The 19,537-nt window shown below is 41.4% G+C and overlaps 1 protein-coding gene across 3 annotated transcripts in view; it reads left to right on the forward strand.

Moving 5' to 3' along the window:
• Positions 1-19,537, forward strand: part of GPR19 (G protein-coupled receptor 19) — a 39,311-nt gene that overhangs the window by 14,225 nt on the left and 5,549 nt on the right. The window contains exons 3-4 of one of the 3 annotated variants that reach the window (XR_007135871.1): positions 1,557-1,713; positions 14,361-14,391. The gene's annotated coding sequence lies outside the window, so the exon portion shown is untranslated. Of the gene's footprint in view, positions 1-1,556; positions 1,714-14,360; positions 14,392-14,495; positions 14,522-19,537 lie in introns of those variants that run through there. The other 2 variants (XM_047787514.1, XM_047787515.1) reach the window with 2 other exon arrangements.

Below are 19,537 nucleotides of genomic sequence, written 5' to 3' on the forward strand. Positions count from 1 at the left end.
TTGTTCCTAGTTCAGGTGTGGTTCTAAAGTATCTCTCAATTAAGGCTGTTAGGACTTAGATGAATGTCCTCATAAAAGTCAGAAGCCTCAACCTGGGAGTTCCCTGTGGCACAGCAGGTTAAGGATCTGGCCTTGTCACTTCTGTGGCCTGGTTGCTGCTTTGGCACAAGTTCAATCCCTGCCTGTGGCCAAAAAAAAATTTTTTTTGAGAAAGAAGCCTCAACCTGAGGAGAAGTAAGTTTTCCTGTGTTCTTCCCACCTCTCTGTGATGGCTTGCCACAGTCATTTTGTGAAGCTGGCATTTTCATTCAGTTGCACCTAGATTTTTAAGGAAAGATTCAGTGGAGGATGGAGGGAGTTACCATCACAGTGTCTATACTAATTCCTAGAATCCTTTCAAGATTTAGGGTCAGCAATAATTTAGTAAGGAAAGGGCCCATTAAATAAATTTGGCTCTGAAAATGCTAATTGAAAGTCCTCCTCAGCAATTCAGTCCTGTTCCCTCTTGTTAGTCAGCAGGGTCCCATGGTGACTAGTTCTGAAAGAAATCATCCCCTAGCACCATGGCAACCAGGACGTCAGGGAAGCAGGATAGACCCTGCACTAAACAGCTCCTACTGGGCTCCCTCCCTGCCTCTTACTCTGCCCTGCCTGAGGCCTGGGGCTGGGGCTAAAGACATCTGGACTGCTTACCCAAGAAATCCTGTATGTTGTCTGTGGTTGTGCCTGTGAGTGTAGATATGTGGACATGTAGTAAACTGTGTTATGAGAATTTCCCCTCCTCCCAAAAACATGGTGCAGTTTAAAGGGTGGGGATGGGTGGCAGGATGGGAACAGGAAGGTAGGAATGGGATGACTGGTCTTTATAGGTTTCATGATATGTAAAAATTATACTTGTTTTTGTAAGGTTACAGTAAGTTGATAGTAGAGGAAGTTAGAGTCTTGGATATATAGCCTGATGTATATTTAGATGCAAGACCTCAGGGAAATGTTTTTAAAAATATTTTTATTTACCTGAGAGTGAAATAGATAAATGGCTTTCATGAGCCCTGAAGTGGGTGTAATGCTGTCCGTGGTGCTGAACGCTTGTTGTCTCAGATGTGCCAAGCAGGCTCCGGAGGGAGGTTAGGGAACACCTTGCCACGTTAGGGTTCTGACAGTAAGAAGGAGAGGGCTTGGGGCGAAAGCATCCTTCCCTTCCCTTCCAGGCACTTCTGAATGCCCAGGATAAAATGTTCAGATAAAAAATAAAACAAAAAAAGAAAGTGGAGAAGGCTGCAGGTTTGGATGGTTGAATCTTTCCCTTTTCATATGGAGATCTTTGATCGGAGCCAATCAGGTCATGGATTTCTGCTGTTGTGCTCCTGAAAGGAAAAGTGGGGGAAGGGAGAGAAAAGCTGGCCACATTTTCCCCTTTAGCCACATGATCCATTTCCCACGTGACACATTCCAGAGCCTTGAAGAGGAGGAGGGAGGGGCACCAGGAGAGTGGGGCTGGGGGCGGGAAGATGGTTTAACAGTCAACCCTGCTCAGCGTCATCTTGTCTTCCTACCAGCAAGCAGGCTCTGAGCCAAGGAGAAAGCAGAGGACAGATATGAATGTGTTCCCAAGCTTTCCTGGTGGTTTATGGCATTCTCCAAACTCCTCTGCAAGGGCTGTTCCTGACCAAGAAGACCCAGGGAGACCCTCTCTGAAATCAAGTCCAGATGAAGGTATGTGTTAGAGATCCTGTGATGTTCTGGCTAAAATTTGGCTCAGAGGACATAATACCTTTTATTTTCCAGGTAATGTGATTTTTATCCTGGCCTAGATGCTGGTTAGGGGCTTTAGATTTGTCACAGGTCCAGAAAGATGACTTGGTAGTTCTGGAAAATGAATAATTTACTACAGCAACTGCCTGTTGAAGAAAATGAGGTGGAAATGGTGCGTAGTGATAATTAATAAAACAAAGCACTCATTGATGAAAAGGGTTTTTTTCCTTTGAATCCTGGAAAGAAAAAAATTAATATTACTGAAACCAACCAGATTTCATTGTCACTACAGTAAAATCCTGTTTCCTCCTTTTTGGCTGCTTATTCTGAGCCCATATTCCCAGAGGTTATTGGCAGTGGCTTAGGGAGTCTGAGTGGGCAGGCATGCTGTTTCTTTGTGCTGTGTGATCATCTTCCTTCTGATGTTCCTGATACCAGGAATGCCTGTGATTGTTTCTAGCTCCCATTTAGGGACATTAGATTGCCACTGAATTCCACATCCTATAGAATAGCTACCAAGAAGGCTCCGAGGAAGTTCTCAAAGGAATCTCCCAAAGTTATAGGCTAAAAAAATTTACCATGCACTCAAATCTTGGTGTCTTTGACCATTTCTATTCAGTAAAAAGAGAGGGACTAGCAAATTTACATTTTATTTTGTCTTTATTCACAAATACTTATAAGGTGCTTGCTAATGTGCAAGGCATCATTCTAAGCACAAAGAATCACTTAATCCTTATAATAACCTTCTGAGGGAGTTATTATTAGTACTCACATTTTGGAGATAAGAAACTAAGGTATGGAGAAGTTTGGGAGCTTTTCCAAGGTCACACAGCTAGCAAATAGTAGAAACACAATCTGGACCCAAGAAGCTTGACCCCAGAGTCCACGACGATCTTAATCACTGAACTGTGATGCTTCCTTGCTCTTATTATTTCAAATGATGTCAACAGTCGATTTGGCTACAAATTGGGTTCAGCTGAGCTACCAGCACATTGAATCAGCTTGCCTGGCTAAAACAGATCCCCAGTGAAATCTATATTTAATCTTGAATTATCCCAGTAGTCACATTTTGTACTCTCAGATAACCCAGTAAGTAATTGCCTGTTCTTCTCTTCCCCTTGTGCTGTATAGATATCTGGTAGTACAACACTGTGTTGCTATGGTGACCAAATGATACCTAAAAGAAAAGAAAGAAATCCAGAATTACATCATGGTTGATCTTTTTTTAAGATGAAACCTAGAAACATTCTTCCATCCTCAGGACCTAGTAACAAGACCAGCCTAACCATATTATCTTTTTTTGAAAATTGAAATATAGTTGATTTACAATGTTGTACAATGTTAATTTCTGCTGCATATCAAAGTGGCTCAATTATATATATATATATTCTTTTCCATTATGGTTTATTACAGGAATTGAATATAATTCTCTGTGCTATACTCTAGGACCTTGTTGTTTATCTGTTCTGTATATAATAGGGTCTATCTGCTATTCCCAATCCATCCCTCCCCCATCACCTCCCTCTTGGCAACCACATCTATTCCTTATGTCTATGAGTTTGTTTCTGTTTTGTAGATAAGTTCATTTGTGTTGTATTTTAGAGCCCACATATAAGTAATATCATAAGGTGTTTGTCTTTCTCTTTATGACTTATCTCACTTAGTATGATAATCTCTAGGTCCATCCATGTTGCTGCAAATGGCATTATTTCATTCTTTTTCATGGCTGAGTAGTATTTCATTGCGTATATGTACTATATGTTCTTTATCCATTCATCTACTGATGCACATTTAGGTTGCTTCCATGTCTTGACTATTGTGGATGTGCTGCTATGAACATAGGGGTGCATGTATCTTTTTGAATTATAGTTTTGTCTGGATGTATGCCTAGGAGTAGAATTGTGGATCATATGACAACTGTATTTTTAGTTTTTTTGCAGAACCTCCCTACTATTTTCCTTAGTGGTTGCACCAACTTACTTCCTACCAACAGTGTAGGAGGGTTCCCTTTCCTCCACACTCTTTCCAGCATTTCTCTTTCTCTTTCTTTTTTTTTTTGTATTTTATATTATTCTTTTTAAATTTATTTTTATTTCATATTGGTGTATGGTTGATTTGCAATGTTATGTTAGTTTTAGGTGTACAACAAAGTGATTCAGTTACACATGTACATATATCCATTCTTTTTCAGATTCTTTTATCACATAGGTTATTATAGAATATGGAGTAGAGTTCCTTGTGTTATATAGTAGGTTTTTATTGATTATTGTATATATAGTAATATGTCTATATTAATCTCAAACTTCTAATTTATCCTCCCACCAGCATTTCTAGCCATATTATTATTATTATTATTATTATTTTGTCTTTTTTGCCTTTTCTAGGGCCACTCCCGTGGCATATGGAGGTTCCCAGGCTAGGGGTCGAATCGGAGCTGTAGCCGCTGGCCTACTCCAGAGCCATAGCAACGCAGGATCCGAGCTGCGTCTGCAACCTACACCACAGCTCAGGGCAACGCCAGATCCTTAACCCACTGAGCAAGGTCAGGGATCGAACCCGCAACCTCATGGTTCCTAGTTGGATTCGTTAACCACTGAGCCACGACGGGAACTCCTAGCCATATTATTTTTAATTGTACTTACCTAGTTTTCAAAATAAAGTAGATTAAAAACTTCTAAAATTGTAAACACTTTGATAAACTGTGTTATCAAAGTGACCAGATTTATTACTTTATTTACTTATTTATTTATTTTGCTTTTCAGGGGCTCACCCGAGGCATATGGAGGTTCCCAGGCTAGGGGCAGAATTAGAGCTACAGCTGCCGGCCTACACCACAGCCACAGCAACACCAGATCCAAGCCGAATCTGTGACCTACACCACAGCTCATGGCAATGTCAGGTCCTTAACCCACTGAGCAAAGCCAGGGATCAAACCCACAACCTCCTGGTTCCTAGTTGGGTTTGTTTCCGCTGCACCACGATGGGAACTCCCAGATTTATTACTTTAAAATAATATTTTCATACTTTAGAATAGGTAATAGGTCTCTCTTTGCAAATTATTTTAGGTTTTTAAGGGAAAAGAGGATTTATTTTTTTTAACTTCTGGAAATTTCTGAGATTTAAGGGTTAGCTCCTTTTGGTCTATGTAGTTTTCCTTTGGTCTTTGACAAGAAAAGATGACTGATCTCATTCTTATATGCTGTGGTAAAACTTAAAGAAGTTACTAGGTCAAAGATATAAAGAGGAAGAAAAGGGATAGGAATCTAAAATCTGTGAAATTCCTCGCTAAATGAGATGTTTAGGGCTTTCTTTGAAGAATGCTTTGAGAGGAAGATGTCTTCTACAGTACTGAACTTTGGTTCTTAGATTAAGCCTTAAATCTCTGCTGAAATCTGCATTTCCATGAGACAAGTATACTTAACACTGTTGTAGTCATCCAGAGTCAGCTTCTGGAGAAAAGGGACCATCTCTTCCCATCTCTGGGTTTCTAGCACTTAGCACCACACCTCTTTATCATTTGATCTCAATATATACTTGCAAATGGGAGTTCATGGCTCAGCTGAAACAAAAGTGACTAGTATCTGTGAGGACGCAGGTTTGATCCCTGGCCTCGCTGAGTAGGTTAAGGATTCGGCATTGCCATGAGGTGTGGTGTAGTTTGCAGACACAGCTCAGATCTGGTATGGCTGTGGTGTAGGCCAGCATCTACAGCTCCAATTCGACCCCTAGCCTGGGAACCTCCATATGCCGCCGATGTGGGGGCCATGCCTGTTTTGTTTGCCTGTGTTTATGGAAAGGCTGGTGAGGTAAAAGCATTGTGGAAGAGAACTTGGCAACAGTCAAAATTATGTCAGAAATTTGGTGTTCCCGTCATGGCTCAGTGGGTTAAGAACCCAACTAGTATCCATGAGGTTTGATTTCTGGCCTTGCTCAGTGGGTTAAGGATCTGGCATTGCCACAAGCTGCAGCATAGGTTGCAGATGCAGCTTAGATCCAGTGTTGCTGTGGCTGTGGTGTAGGCCAGCAACTGCAGCTCTGATTTGACCCCTAGTCCGGGAACTTCCATATGCCACACATGCGGCCCTAAAAAGAAAAAAAAAATTATGCCTGAAATTTATATATGCTAGTCAGACTGTTCCTGGAGCAGTGCCAAACTAAAGTTCAAGAAGGATCTATACATTCTTTCCTGGGGATTACCAATACCCCTGACATTTTATTTTTATTTACATCTAGATGGAAATACTGCCAGCAGTTTCATTTTCCTCTGATGGTTTGCCTGGCACCGTCTCCCAACATTGAAATAGTTCACCTGGGGTTGAGAGTGAATGTCTTAAGAAGGTCCTTTCCCGCCCCAGGCAGTCCTCTCCTAATTAGCTGTGCCTCCCAGTCCCTAGAACACTGCACCAGGGGCCCACAGTACTACAGGACTCCTCTGTGGACCACCACGTGATTTCTGAGTCAGAGTGGGTTGAGCCAGGCCTTTCTAGCCAGTGGCAGTTAGGACTGAGTGCTCAGTTGTCTCAGGGCATCTTGAAAGGTTGTGTAGAATTTGAATTTTTTTTTTTTTTTTTTTTGGTCATTTTGCCTTTTCTAGGGCAGGTCCCACGGCATATGGAGGTTCCAAGTCCAGAGGTGGAATCAGAGGTACAGCTGCCATCCTGTACCCACAGCCACAGCAACGTGGGATCTGAGGTGCGTCTGCAACCTACACCACAGCTCACGGCAACGCCGGATCCTTAACCCACTGAGCGAGGCCAGGGATCAAACCCGCAACCTCATGGTTCCTAGTCGGATTCATTAACCACTGAGCCACGATAGGAACTCCTAGAATTTGGATTTAAGTTTAGCAGGCTAACTAGGCTTAAAACAATCCCCATCTTGATAATATCACAAACATAACCTGTTCTTTTTCCATCTGATTATGTATTAAGGAGCAGAAGAGTGGGGTTTGTGGATAAGATGAGGGCCTTTCAGTCCTATCCACTCATCCTCCTGAGCTCCAGTGTGACATGCTGAGTGAGTTGTGGAAAAGAACAGCCCTGCCCCCTACACACTTGCTGGCCTTCTCAGGTGAGCAGGGCTACTGCCACACAAGAGGCTTAGCTCTGGAAGGCTTGCTGGACTTCCTACTCATTCCTCTTAAATCTGAAAGTGGGCAGTCTTCTCAACGAGCTGAACAGGAGAAGGTGGAACAGAGAGAAAGTGGAGAGGGTGCCCTGGGGGAGAGGCCTTTCCAAGAATGCTTTCAGCTTGGAGACTAGGAATGAAAGAGGAAATAAGAAGAGGATACAGTGAGCACAGGTGATGCCTGGGTCCTGCCTTTCACTCACAGTGACTTCCGGCTGCTTGTAGCCCTGCCTGCCAAATTCATTATCAGATCCTTTCCTAGGATATACATGTAAGGAGGTGGAAGGAATGGAGAGAAGGACCAGTGTGTGGAGGCAATTTCTCCTCTACGAACCAAGGCAAAGACAGTTTAAAAAGCAAAAAGGGAGTTACCATCATGAATGTATTACCATGTTTGTAGAGTCATTTTTCCTGGGCCAAACTTTGAAAGCAGTCATCTCCTGGAGCCTTTCATTCAGCATACTTTCCAAGGCACTCCATTGTGCATTATTAGCCCTAATTTCTGATCAGGAAATGGAAGTACAGAATAACTAATCTGCCTGAAGTCACACATAGCAAATAAAGCCAGGATCCGAATCCACATCTTTCTGATTTTGTGCTCTTTCAACTACATAAGAAGTAAAGTTCTTTACTCCACAGTCTTTTAAAAAATATGTTTTTTGGAGTTCCCATTGTGGCTTAACAGGTTAAGAACCCAACTAGTATCCATGAGGATGTGGGTTCCATCCTTGGCCTCCCTCAGTGGGTTAAGGATCTGGCTTTGCCATGAACTGCGGTGTAGGTCACAGATGCAGCTCAGATCCAGTGTTGCTGTGGCTGTGATGTAGGCCAGCAGCTGCAGGTCCAATTCGACCCCTAGCCTGGAAACATCTATATGCCGCAGTTGTGCCTCCCCAAAAAAATATATAAATGGTATTAGGTTAATATAAATGATATTAGATTAATACAAATATGGTTCTAAAAATTTAGAAAATACAAAGATGTATAAAAGTGTAATGAAAATAAAAATCAGTCATCTAGCCACCTAGAAACAACTTACATTAAAATTTTGGTGTATTTCTTTGTCTTTTTCAGTGTATGTAATGGTAACAAAGGTAAACATTTGTTAAGCATTTGCTTTGTTCCAGACATTGTTCATTTTCTTGTGTCATTTATTTTATTCTCATGAGGAATCAATAAGGTGGGTACCATTATTATCCTAATTTACTGGTAAAGACACCCAATAAGCACAAAGATGTTAAATCACTTATTCATGTAATAAGTGATTTAAAACCCAGGCAGGTTGGCTTGAGAGCAGGGTCCTCAACCTCAACATTATTCGTATCTTGGATCAGATAATTCTCTGTTGGGGCTGGGAGGCTATCCCCTTAATTTCTGAATGTTTAGCAGCATCCCTGCCTTCTACCTTCTAGATGTTAACACTTTCCTCCCCTAGGTGTGACAACCAAGATTGTCTCCCAGTTTTGCCAGATATCCCATGGGAGACAAAATGACCTCTGAACCACTGCTCTAAGAGCTTGTGCTCTCAACCACCTATTATGGTTGAGATAATACATGTAGCTTCTTCATATTTATTTATTTATTTATTTTTGTCTTTTTTTTTTTTTTTTTTGTTGTTGTTGTTGCTATTTCTTGGGCCGCTCCCGCGACATATGGAGGTTCCCAGGCCAGGGGTTGAATCGGAGCTGTAGCCACCGGCCTACGCCAGAGCCACAGCAACTCGGGATCCGAGCCGCGTCTGCAACCTACACCACAGCTCACGGCAACGCCGGATCCTTAACCCACTGAGCAAGGGCAGGGATCGAACCCGCAACCTCATGGTTCCTAGTCGGATTCGTTAACCACTGCGCCACGACCGGAACTCCGCTTCTTCATATTTAAATCGTGCTTAAGGAGTTCCCGTTGTGGCTCAGCAGTAATGAATCTGACTAGTATCTGTGAAAATGCAGGTTCAGTCCCTGGCCTTGCTTAGTGGGTTAAGGATCCAGTATTGCCGTGAGCTGTGGTGTAGTTTGCAGATGCACCTCGGATCCCACATTGCTGTAGCTATGGTATAGGCTGGCAGCTGTAGCTCCGATTCCACCTCTAGCCTAGGAAGCTCCATATGCTGAAAATGTGGCTCTAAAATAATAATAATAATAATAATAATAATAAATTGTGCTTAAGAGTTATTTTCTTCTACATCTAAAGAAGAAGGTACACCTCTGAATTTGAATGCAAGCTATGAACCCTTCCTGGGACATCATTGGCTTTAAAGAGCATGGGTAGGAAATTCGTTATTTCCAGAGAAATGTTCATTAGTAGACTTTACAAGTCTAATAATAGGTTTGTCTAGTAATAGAATTAATAGTAATAAAAGTCTAATAATAGGTTTGTCATATCCCACAATTGCCTGGTGTGGAGAATAGCCATGTTTCTCTCTCTTACTACCTTTTCCCTGGTTCTATGTGTCAGGTACCCTTAGCCTTTAATTCAGACCTCAGGTGTACACTTATGGAAAGCAGGGCAGTGCTTATCAACCAAAGTGTCAAACAAAGGATGTCTGTTGCAAATAATTTCTTGCTAATAAAGTACCAAAGTTAGCCAGTGATTCATTTTTTAAAAAATTAACTAAAATAAATGTAAGGATATGTACATAATTACTGTCTTTTCAACATGATTTCTTAGGTTGAAGATTATAGGCTGAGCTCCTCAAATTGCACACCATTCTGGGTGTGTCTGTAGGGGTGTGTCATGTGTATGAACACATTTGTCACATCTGCTTCTGAGGAAAAATTTGAAAGTTACTGGCATAGGTGATTTGGGTCAGTCATTGCTGATATGCAGAGAGGATTAAAATAACAAGCACTGAGACATGATAGCAGTAGCATTTTAACTTATAAAATGTCTAAAAATATATGGCACTAAATTATATATTAATCATCTAAAACATGCAAATGTACCTTCAGCCATATTTTCAATCACATCTGACCACATATATAGTTGGATAATTTGTCCATAAAAAATACATGTTAATGCAAATTCAAATATAACTGCTGCTCCATGAACTTGAAGTTTGCTTTCTTGAAAAACTCTGATTGAAAGTGCCGCAGATCAAAATTTACCCAGAGTGTTGATGTGAACTTTTGTGAGATAGAATGTAAATGCTTCTGAAAAATGCAAGTTTTGGGTAACTCTGTTTAGTGCTTATCCTCAGGTCTTAATGAATCCTTCACCTTTTCAAATAGCTATAAATGGTGTCTGCTGTACAGCTCTTTGCTTTGAGTGTAACGAGTCTGGTCTTTGCCTGTCCACCTCTTTCCTGTTTCAGTTGTACTACTAGAGATGTTGATACTGAAATCAGAGATTGGAAATGAAACCAAACCTTTACCTCCCAAACAACTCTTTGCCTCTGCTTGAACTCAAAGAACACACAGTAGTTATTCAAAAAAATGTTTGTTGTAATAAATGAAATTGAGTTTGGTGAGGTGACGATTTTGTGGCCAAACTGTTTTCTTCAGCATTTGAAAGATTCTGTGCTGGGAGAGAGGTTCAGAACATTGGTTGAGGACAGTTCCGGGTTTTAGCAAGTGTTTCACCCCTCTGAGAAGTTTGGTGTTAGATCGGATGGGAAGCCAAGACAAGTGGCAATTCGTCTTAGACCAGACTACTACTTATTTTTTTCCCCTATTTTTTAAAGTTTTATTGAGATATAGTTGGTTTACAATGTTGTGATCATTTCTGCTGTACAACAAAGTGGTTCATTTATACATGTGCACATATCTATTCTCTTTCAGATTCTTTCCCCACATAGATGATCAAATATTGGGTAGGACTAGACCACTTCTTGCAAGGAATCTTTAGTAAGAGATTGTTGGCACATCCAGGGTAGTTATTGAGGATGACTTGGCTGGCCTGAGGTACCATTCTTCTCTCCTTAAGAGACCCAGAATACTGACCTTGGACAGTGAAGGCTCACAGAGCTGGGCCCCAGCAACCCCAAACAGCTTCCCTCTACTTCCATCAGAATCTCTCAGAATGAGCTCTCCACCACGTGAAAGGGGTGGCTTATGACTTAAATGAATGCGTATTGCTTGTCACAATGTCTGCCTATCAGTTTTAGTTCATGGAGCAAAAATGACCTTAGAAATCCTCTAGGCCAGCTCATTCATATTGTAGACATGGAAACGGAGGTTTAGGGAAACTGGTATAAAAATAAGGCTTGAGTCTCTTGATTTACTGTTCAGTGCTTCTAATCAGAACTAAGGGTTCTCAGCCTCCAGTCCAGCATTTAAGGTAAAGTAGAAAGTACTATGTTTTTTAAGCTTCTGTGGCTTTCTAATGTTCTAGATGCCAGTGGGGTAGTGGAAATTGATAGAGTGGCTGGTATGAGTTTTATTTTTCCCATTCAATTATGTAACAAATGCTATGTTGATTAGTCTCTATTGCTGCTGTCACAAATTAACACAAATTTAGTGGCTTAAGAGAACAGCCATTTATGACATCACAGTTCTGCAGGTCAGAAGTTTGGATGGGTCTGGCCAGTTTCTCTGCTTAGTCTCACATGGCTGAATTCCAGGTGTTGGCCAACTGTGCTCCTTTTTAGAGGCTCCAGGGATGATTCCCTTCCAAGATCGTTGCGGTGGTAGGCAGAATCCAGTGCCTTGTGCTTGTAGGACCAACATCACATTTCCTTTTTTTTTTTAACATTTTTTTCTAGTGACCTTTCTATTTATTTATTTATTTTTGTCTTTTTACCTTCCCTAGGGCTGCTCCTGTGGCATATGGAGATTCCCAGGCAAGGGGTCGAATCGGAGCTGTAGCTTCCGGCGTACGTCAGAGCCATAGCAACGCAGGATCTGAGCCGCATCTGCAACCTACACCACAGCTCAGGGCAACGCCGGACCCTTAACCCACTGAGCAAGGCCAGGGATCGAGCCCGCCACCTCATGGTTCCTAGTCGGATTCGTTAACCACTGAGCCACGATGGGAACTCCCAACATCACGTTTCCTTGAGGGCTCTCAGCTTGGGGCCATCTGTAACTTCCAGAGCCCTCTCCCTGGTTCTTGCATTGTAGCCCTACATCTGAGCCAGCCACAGCCTGCCGATTCCTTCTCATGCTTGGAATCTCTCTTTCTCTCTTCTGTCACATCTCTCTGCCATCAGCCAAGAAAGTTCTGTCTTTATAAGGGCTTATTAGTTTGGGCCCACCTGGATAATCCAGGATAATCTTTTCATTTTAAGTTCTATAGCTTTAGTTATATCTGCAGAGTCCCCTTTGGCTATATAACACAACATATTACCAGGTTACAGGAATTGGACACTTTGGGGGGTTGTTCTGCCTTCTACACACGCTATTTCTTTTAAATAGTGGCAACGCTCTGTTGTACTAGGATAATGGAAATGTCGGTGACAAACATTTCTGGGACTGTCTTCTTCCTTTTCCTAGGTCCTTGGGCTCTTAACACACAGTGAAGTGTATGGGCTGGTCCCTCTAGACTTGGATCCCCTCTGATTATAGCAGAGATGTAATTATGGTCTGAGCTCGTGTGTGTCCTTGAAGGCTGGTGGAGCTGTTGCTTAAGCTCCACCCCGCCCCCATCATTGTCCTCTCTTCTAGCTGGGGAGCTCTATTCCTTGGACCCACCTCCCTAGCTGCCTGCCTCCATCACCACCTGTCCCTTCCCTGTAGCACAGTGAGGAAGTGAGGCAAGGGTCCCAGGACTACCTTTTTTTTTTTTTTTTTAACTGCTTTATTTACATACTGTAACAGACTCATTTTAAGGGTACTACTCAGTGACATTTGGTATGTTTACAGAGTTGTGCAACCATCACATAATCAATTTCAGAACATTTTCATCATCCTTCAAAGATCCCTTGTGCTCATCCAGTACTACCCTTTACATGGTTCCAGGGGGCACAGCTGCATTCCTGGTTCAGAGGTCCTTGTTTCTCCCTCCTCCTCTCTACAGAAATCCCCTCAGAGAACCCAGCTTCCAGGAAACAAAAGCCAAGGCAACAGGTTTGTCTCAGGCTCAGTGAGGCAGCTATCCTCTAAGACAAGGCAGCACTGAGGGTCTGGATTCATTCTCAGAAGGATATAGGACAAAAATCCCAGCAGGGAGCACAGTGCAGGCACATCAGTATGTCAGCCGTGTATCCTGACTGTACCAGGCTGTGGAGTCTTCCAGCTGCAATGGCAGTAGAGCAGTGATCTGCAGGGGAGTGAGTCAGACCTTTCTTTCTCCACTAAGCAGAAAGAAAGCGTTCTTTGCTCCCAGCTTAAATGACCCAATGGGCACAAGGTGAGGAGTCTGAAGGGAGAAAAGAGGAACCAGCCTGGGGTGCCAGAGTGAAAGGAAGTTCCCAGAGGACTTTTGACTATAAAGGATTCCAAGTCACCTTAAGGACAATAACCTATCACAAGAGCAGTCCTAACGCCAGGCCTCAAGGAGCCTGCAACATTGTTCAGGCTCTGGAAGGAGTTTGGGAATCCAGGCACTTTGATGACCAGATTTCCTTATCCTGTCATCATCTGCAGCAGGAGTCTCAATGAGTCTATCATTGATGACCCTATGCTTCTCTGTCCCTGCTGCTGCTGAGTCCATGGCTTCCCCTGCCCCCCAAGCCCCAGAGAGGGGCCTCCTGCCAAGCTCTCTTATAACAGCCTGCTCTTTTCTTTTGTAGGACTCATTAGAGCTTACTGTCTATTTATGCTTGCTTCTTACTCTCCACTCCTCCACAACTAATTAGACTCTCATCATTGTGCAGGTAGGGACACAGTTTTGTTTGCCATTGTATATCCAGTTTTTAGCACAGAATGTTTTGGCACGTAGTATGATCTTAAAATATATTTATGGGACAATGAATGATTGAAAATGGGCAAAGATGGGAGTTCCCATTGTGGTTCAGCAGTAACGAACACAATTAGAATCCCTGAGGACATGCGTTCTATCCCTGGCCTCACTCAGTGGGTTAAGGATCTGGTGTTGCTGTGAGCTGTGGTATAGGTCATAGACCTGGCTCAGATCTAGCGTTGCTGTGGCTGGGGTATAGGCCAGCAGCCGTAGCACCAATTTGACCCCTAGCTTGCGAACTTCCACATGTGGCCTTAAAAAGACAAAGGAAGGAAGAAAGGGAGTAGGAAAAGGAAAGGAAGGAAGAAAAAGAAAGAAAGAAAGAAAGAAAGAAAAGAAAGAAAGAGAAAGAGAAAGAAAGAAAATGGACAAAGAATCAAAGAATCTGAAGGGATGTTTCTCCAAATGTATATATCCAACTGCCAACTGGGTCGCTCTCCTTGGATATCTAATAGGAATTGAACTCATCCAAAATAGAATTGTTGATTTCTAGCTCCTTAAACTTTTTCTTTCTGCATCTCAGACCCTCAAACCTAGGAGCCATCCCCATCCCTTAATCCCATCACACCTCAGCAAATCTTATTGGCTCTGTCTTCAAAATTTTTTTTTCTTTTTCTTCTTTTTTTTTTTTTTTGCTGGACTAGGGATCAAATCGGAGCTGCAGCTTCTGGCCTATACCATAAGCATAGCAACTTGGGATCTGAGCTGCGTCTGCGACCTACACCACAGCTTCCAGCAACACCAGATCGCCAACCCACTGAGCGAGGCCAGGGATCAAACCCTTGTCCTCATGGATACTACTCAGGTTTGTTACCACTGAGCCACAATGGGAGCTCTTAATAATTTTTGTTTATCTGTGTAATATTGTTTCTCCCACTAGAGGAAAGCTCCATAAAAGCAGAGACTTTGTCTAGTTAACTTTTTTTTTGGCCACACCCACAGCATGTGGAAGTTCCTGGGCCAGGGATCAAATCTGTGCACAGCAGCGATTTGAGCTGCTGCAGTGACAATGGTATATCCTTAACCTGCTGTGCTATAAGAGAACTCCAGTTATTGTCTGAATCTCTAGCAGTTATCACAATCCTGGCTCATACTAGATAAAAAATACTGGATAAATGTGTGATTAAGGATAACTTTGCATATAACATGATAACAAATTAGTCTTTTTTTTTTTTTTTGTCTTTTTAGGGCCATATCCATGGCATATGGAGATTCTCAGGCTAGGGGTCGAATTGGAGCTACAGCTGCCCGCCTACACCACAGCCACAGCAATGCCAGATCCAAGCCATGTCTGCGACCTACACCACAGCTCACGACAATGACGGATACTTAACCCACTGAGCAAGGCCAGGGATCAAACCCATGTCCTGATGGATACTAGTTGAGTTGGTTAACCACTGAGCCATGATGGGAACTCCAAATTAGTCATTTCTTGAGGTGAAGTTTCTTGATTTTTCTTTTTCTTTTCCATCTTATCTGACTATAGACTTTGTAAGAACACTAGAGAGACAGGGAAGTTCAGCATTATTAAACCCTCCTACACAGAATCCTAAGTGGCAGCTGGGGTGTGAAATACTGGATAGTGTCCTTTATAACATATCCCCAGAGAGGAGCCAATATGACCTAACATTTTCTCCTGCAGCTTGGTTTGCAAAGAACTGGGGAGGATTGTAGCTCATGGTCACATAAACCTTCTGTGGGGTGAAGCTCCAGCTCCTTTCTGTTATATTCCTTTGCTTTGGGAATCTACTCCAGCGCTGGCCATCCCTGGAGGTTTATCTTCTTAACCTCCAGCCCTTCACCCTCCACCTCACCTTCCACAGTGGCACTCCATCTTCATTCTCTCATATCCTGATGGTCCTTAAGGCGTTTGCTTTTGGCGTCTCTTCTGTTTCCATTTTCACTAAGATCATAGGTCTCAGAGATAGAAGGGGTCCCAGAGATCACTGTTCTACCGATTATATATAAAAATATTTATTCTCTAATAAGCATTTACATTTTAAATGGGACTTTGATGCTCACTTGGGCAGTACATACACTAAAATGGGACTTTGGCTTTAAAGGAATCATGGTCTAATGGTGAGAGAAGCAGGGGGTGGATAGAAGCCTTCCTGGTTTCTGGAAATCACACCAAGGATTCTGACTCTGCTTATTTCTGATATTTTAGAATTCATGTGAAGAACACATAAAGGTAAAGGTGGTAGAATAGGAATAGTTCTGTACATCTAGATATCTAGAATTTCTCACCCAGAAATGTTGTTATGAGCTATTTTGTGATGTTAGAAGAGGCTGTTTTGAAAATCTTTCCCTATTCAAAAAAATCATGCTCTCCTTGAAAGCATAGCCAGTATTCAAACAAAAAGAAAATGTGCCAGGTCTGATCTCAGGAAACTGCTTGATTCCCAGTTGGGAAACAGATTGAAAAGAATAGACCTGGAAATATTATAGAGGAATATTTATATACATTATATAACAGGAGGAAAGGGAAAAGTGCATGAGAGAATATTCCAAGCTTATAAGTCATGATGCTAGGAAACTCAGATGGTGGAGAAGAACCTTGATTTTCACTGGAGGTATGAGGTTCTTTTGCAATTATTCAGAATTATCTAAAGGAAATAATTTAAGAAGGATGGATTCTATATGGTTTTGAGAAAGACATAGTTAATCCAGTTATATTGCATCTTTTGATTTAGGATAAGAAAAAGATTTAATCTGGCTAATATGGCACTAAAAATTATCCCCAACTTGGAGAAAGGTTATGTTTATTTATTTGGACCCCAATGACTTTTCTCTTTAAAACAATGTTGTAAATGATGATTAGATACCTTGACCCCTTCACAAAAGTCATTCACCCTTAACAAAGCTAAATTATGTGACTAATGTTAGTATTATCACTTTAGTGTGTGATGTGGTTACTAAAATTTGCCTGTCATGTGGCTTAGAAGACTTTTATGGGCTCGACAGTAGTATGAATGCTGATTTTTTTTCTTCCAGCTCTTGTTATGTACCCGACATCAAGCTAGGTGTTTTTTCAAACTATAGTAGAATAACATTTATTGAGTATTTTTCTTATATCATACAAATTGACTTGTAATAACTCATTTAACTTCCATGCATATATTATCTCATTTAATACTCATAATAATCAAATGAGATAGGAACTAATTCTCTTCATTTTACAGATAAGAACATTGAGCTCAAGAGAGTTGATAAGTTATTGTGGGTCACACAACTTTTAGCACATGACAGCGGCAGAACTCTTACTTCAGCTGTCTGCTTCAAAGCCTGCACACATAACCACTTCGCAGTATTCCTATATTGTGAGCTGAAAAATAGATGTTTTTTAGCAGAACATTATGTTGTGGGTGTAGGTCTGTCAGATTTAGCTAATGAAAGTACAGGACACCAGTTAAATATTGCATAGGATATTGCATGGGACATACTTATACTAAAAAAGTATCTATTAATTTATCTGAAATTCGTATTTAACTGGGTGTCCTATGTTTGACAATGTGACAATGGCACATTATGAGAACATGTCTTTTCTCTCTGGTTTTCCTGTTCCCCCACCACAGTTATGCTGGTGGCCACCTGGTACTTACATAGTTCTATAAAGCTCTTAGCTCACTGTCCACACCAGAGCCACAAAGCAGGATGGGAACTCAGGAAACTTCTCCAGACCTATGTGGCTTCTTTGGCCATTTGTGAATTCAGGACATCCAGATGGGTTGCCCTGTAAACCCTGCCCTTCTGGAAGCATGTGTTTTAAGAACTGGCTCTGCAGGGAGAAAACCTATTTATGGTGTTTGTCAGTTTCATGGTGTGACTATTCCCACCATGGTTGGTTCGTGATACCAACATGATGTCGTTGAACTTGGAGTTGGGAAGAAGCACAGCTGGCTCTGGGGAGCTCCATGCAAGCCAGTCCCAGCCCACCCCTGTCCCAGGCATTTCTTACTTTATTTATAGGCAAATTAAGCTTCCATAACAGTGAAAGGTTTAAGGAAAATATCTACCGCCATCATATTTCAGGGGGAAGGATCAAGATGGCAGAGGAGTAAGACGTGGTACTCACCTTCTCCCACAAACACATAAAAAAAAAAAAACACATCTACATATAGAACGAGTCGCACAGAACATCTGTTGAATGCTGGCAGAAGAACTTAAACCTCTAAAAAGGGCAAGAAACCCTTGACATAACTGGATATTTCCTAAATTACAGCAATTGAAATTTAAAAGAGAATTTCCTACTTGGGGTAGTACTATGGATCCAACTTTTTCTGCACTTCAATTCAAACTGAAGTCTTGAGTTGTGCTTTCATTCTTCATTTAAAAGATAACAGTTAATCATCTGTCATGATGAATTTCCAATACTCTCACATTCTTTAGTCTGAAGAAAGACTGTGTTTCAGACCAGCATGTCTACTGCACTTTTGATGCTATGCCTAGCAGTATATGGTGGGAGTGATTTTTTTCCCCCAAATGTTCACCATGTCACATATTTCTGAGCTAGCATATTGAACAGATGTATCTGTGGGTAGCAAGAGGCTGTGGGGGAATAACTTTATATTCCTATGTTGATTGAGAAGTCCATGTTCAGCCAGTTTGATCTTCTGAATTCAGCCCATTGTGGCTTCTCTGGACCTGAAGTGCTAGTGGTGGTTAAAAGCATGGGCTTTGGAATGAGGAAATTCTGGGTGATCACTTTCCAACTATGTGATCTTGGGGAAGAACTTCAGTTTTTTTTCATCTGTAAAACAGGATTTATTGTATTACGTACCTCAGAGGGCTTATGAAATACGTGACACACAGAGTAAGCGCAGAGTAAGTATTAACTCTTGGTGGGATTAATGTTGTAACTACTGTCATCATCTCACTGCTTATTAGTAAACTGCCTACGTATCTCCTAGCAGATACTTCCCATTCTATAGAAAATGTTTCCATTTGTGGGGTTTTTTCCTAAATCATAAAAATTCAATATTATAAAAACTCATTTGCCATTAAATCTTTAGGCAAATGTCAGAAATAAAAATGGTCTTCCTATATTATGAACTTATTTATGAATCTTTATAATTTCAGGAGGAAAAAAGAAATCAGTTGTTAGCATTTTATTTATTTATCTGCTTTTTAAGGCCGCACTCATGGCATATGGAGGTTCCCAGGCTAGAGATCAAATCGGAGCTATAGCTGCTGGCACATACCACAGCAATGCGGGATCCGAGCTGCATCTGCCACCTAGACCACAGCTCACAACAACACTGGATCTTTAACCCACTGAGCAAGGCCAGGGATTGAACCTGTGTCCTTATGGATACTAGTCAGATTCGTTAACCTTTGAGCCACAACGGGAACTCCTGTTAGCATTTTTTGAGTCTAGAAGAAAGCTAACTAGCAATGATATGCTTATCCAGGAAGAGCCCCTGGCCAACTGTGAAGTTAATCATCTGTGCCCTTCTGTTTCTCTTTGTGGTTCTCTCAGTAGTTTATACTCATTCATATATTCATCCATCCAACAAAATATGATTTTACAAAAGTCAAAATCATGACCTTCATTCAAATATAGAATGACCATAACATCAAAGATTTATTAACTTATCACTGAAGGAACCAATGAGATAATAAGGTTGCTTCCAAGAGCATTTGAATGCATAGCTATTTTTAGGATTTTGTTGTTGTTTGTTTCTTTAAATAATGTGAGCACAAGATTCTAGGCAAACACAAAGCTGGTTAATGTCCTACAGGGCAGTAAGTCCACAACTTTGGGGGTTATTTTTTCTACTAGACAGAAATTTGCATGTTAAGATATAATGTCTGGGTTCTA

Source organism: Phacochoerus africanus, chromosome 7 (assembly GCF_016906955.1).
Source record: "Phacochoerus africanus isolate WHEZ1 chromosome 7, ROS_Pafr_v1, whole genome shotgun sequence".
Classification (NCBI taxonomy): domain Eukaryota; kingdom Metazoa; phylum Chordata; class Mammalia; order Artiodactyla; family Suidae; genus Phacochoerus; species Phacochoerus africanus.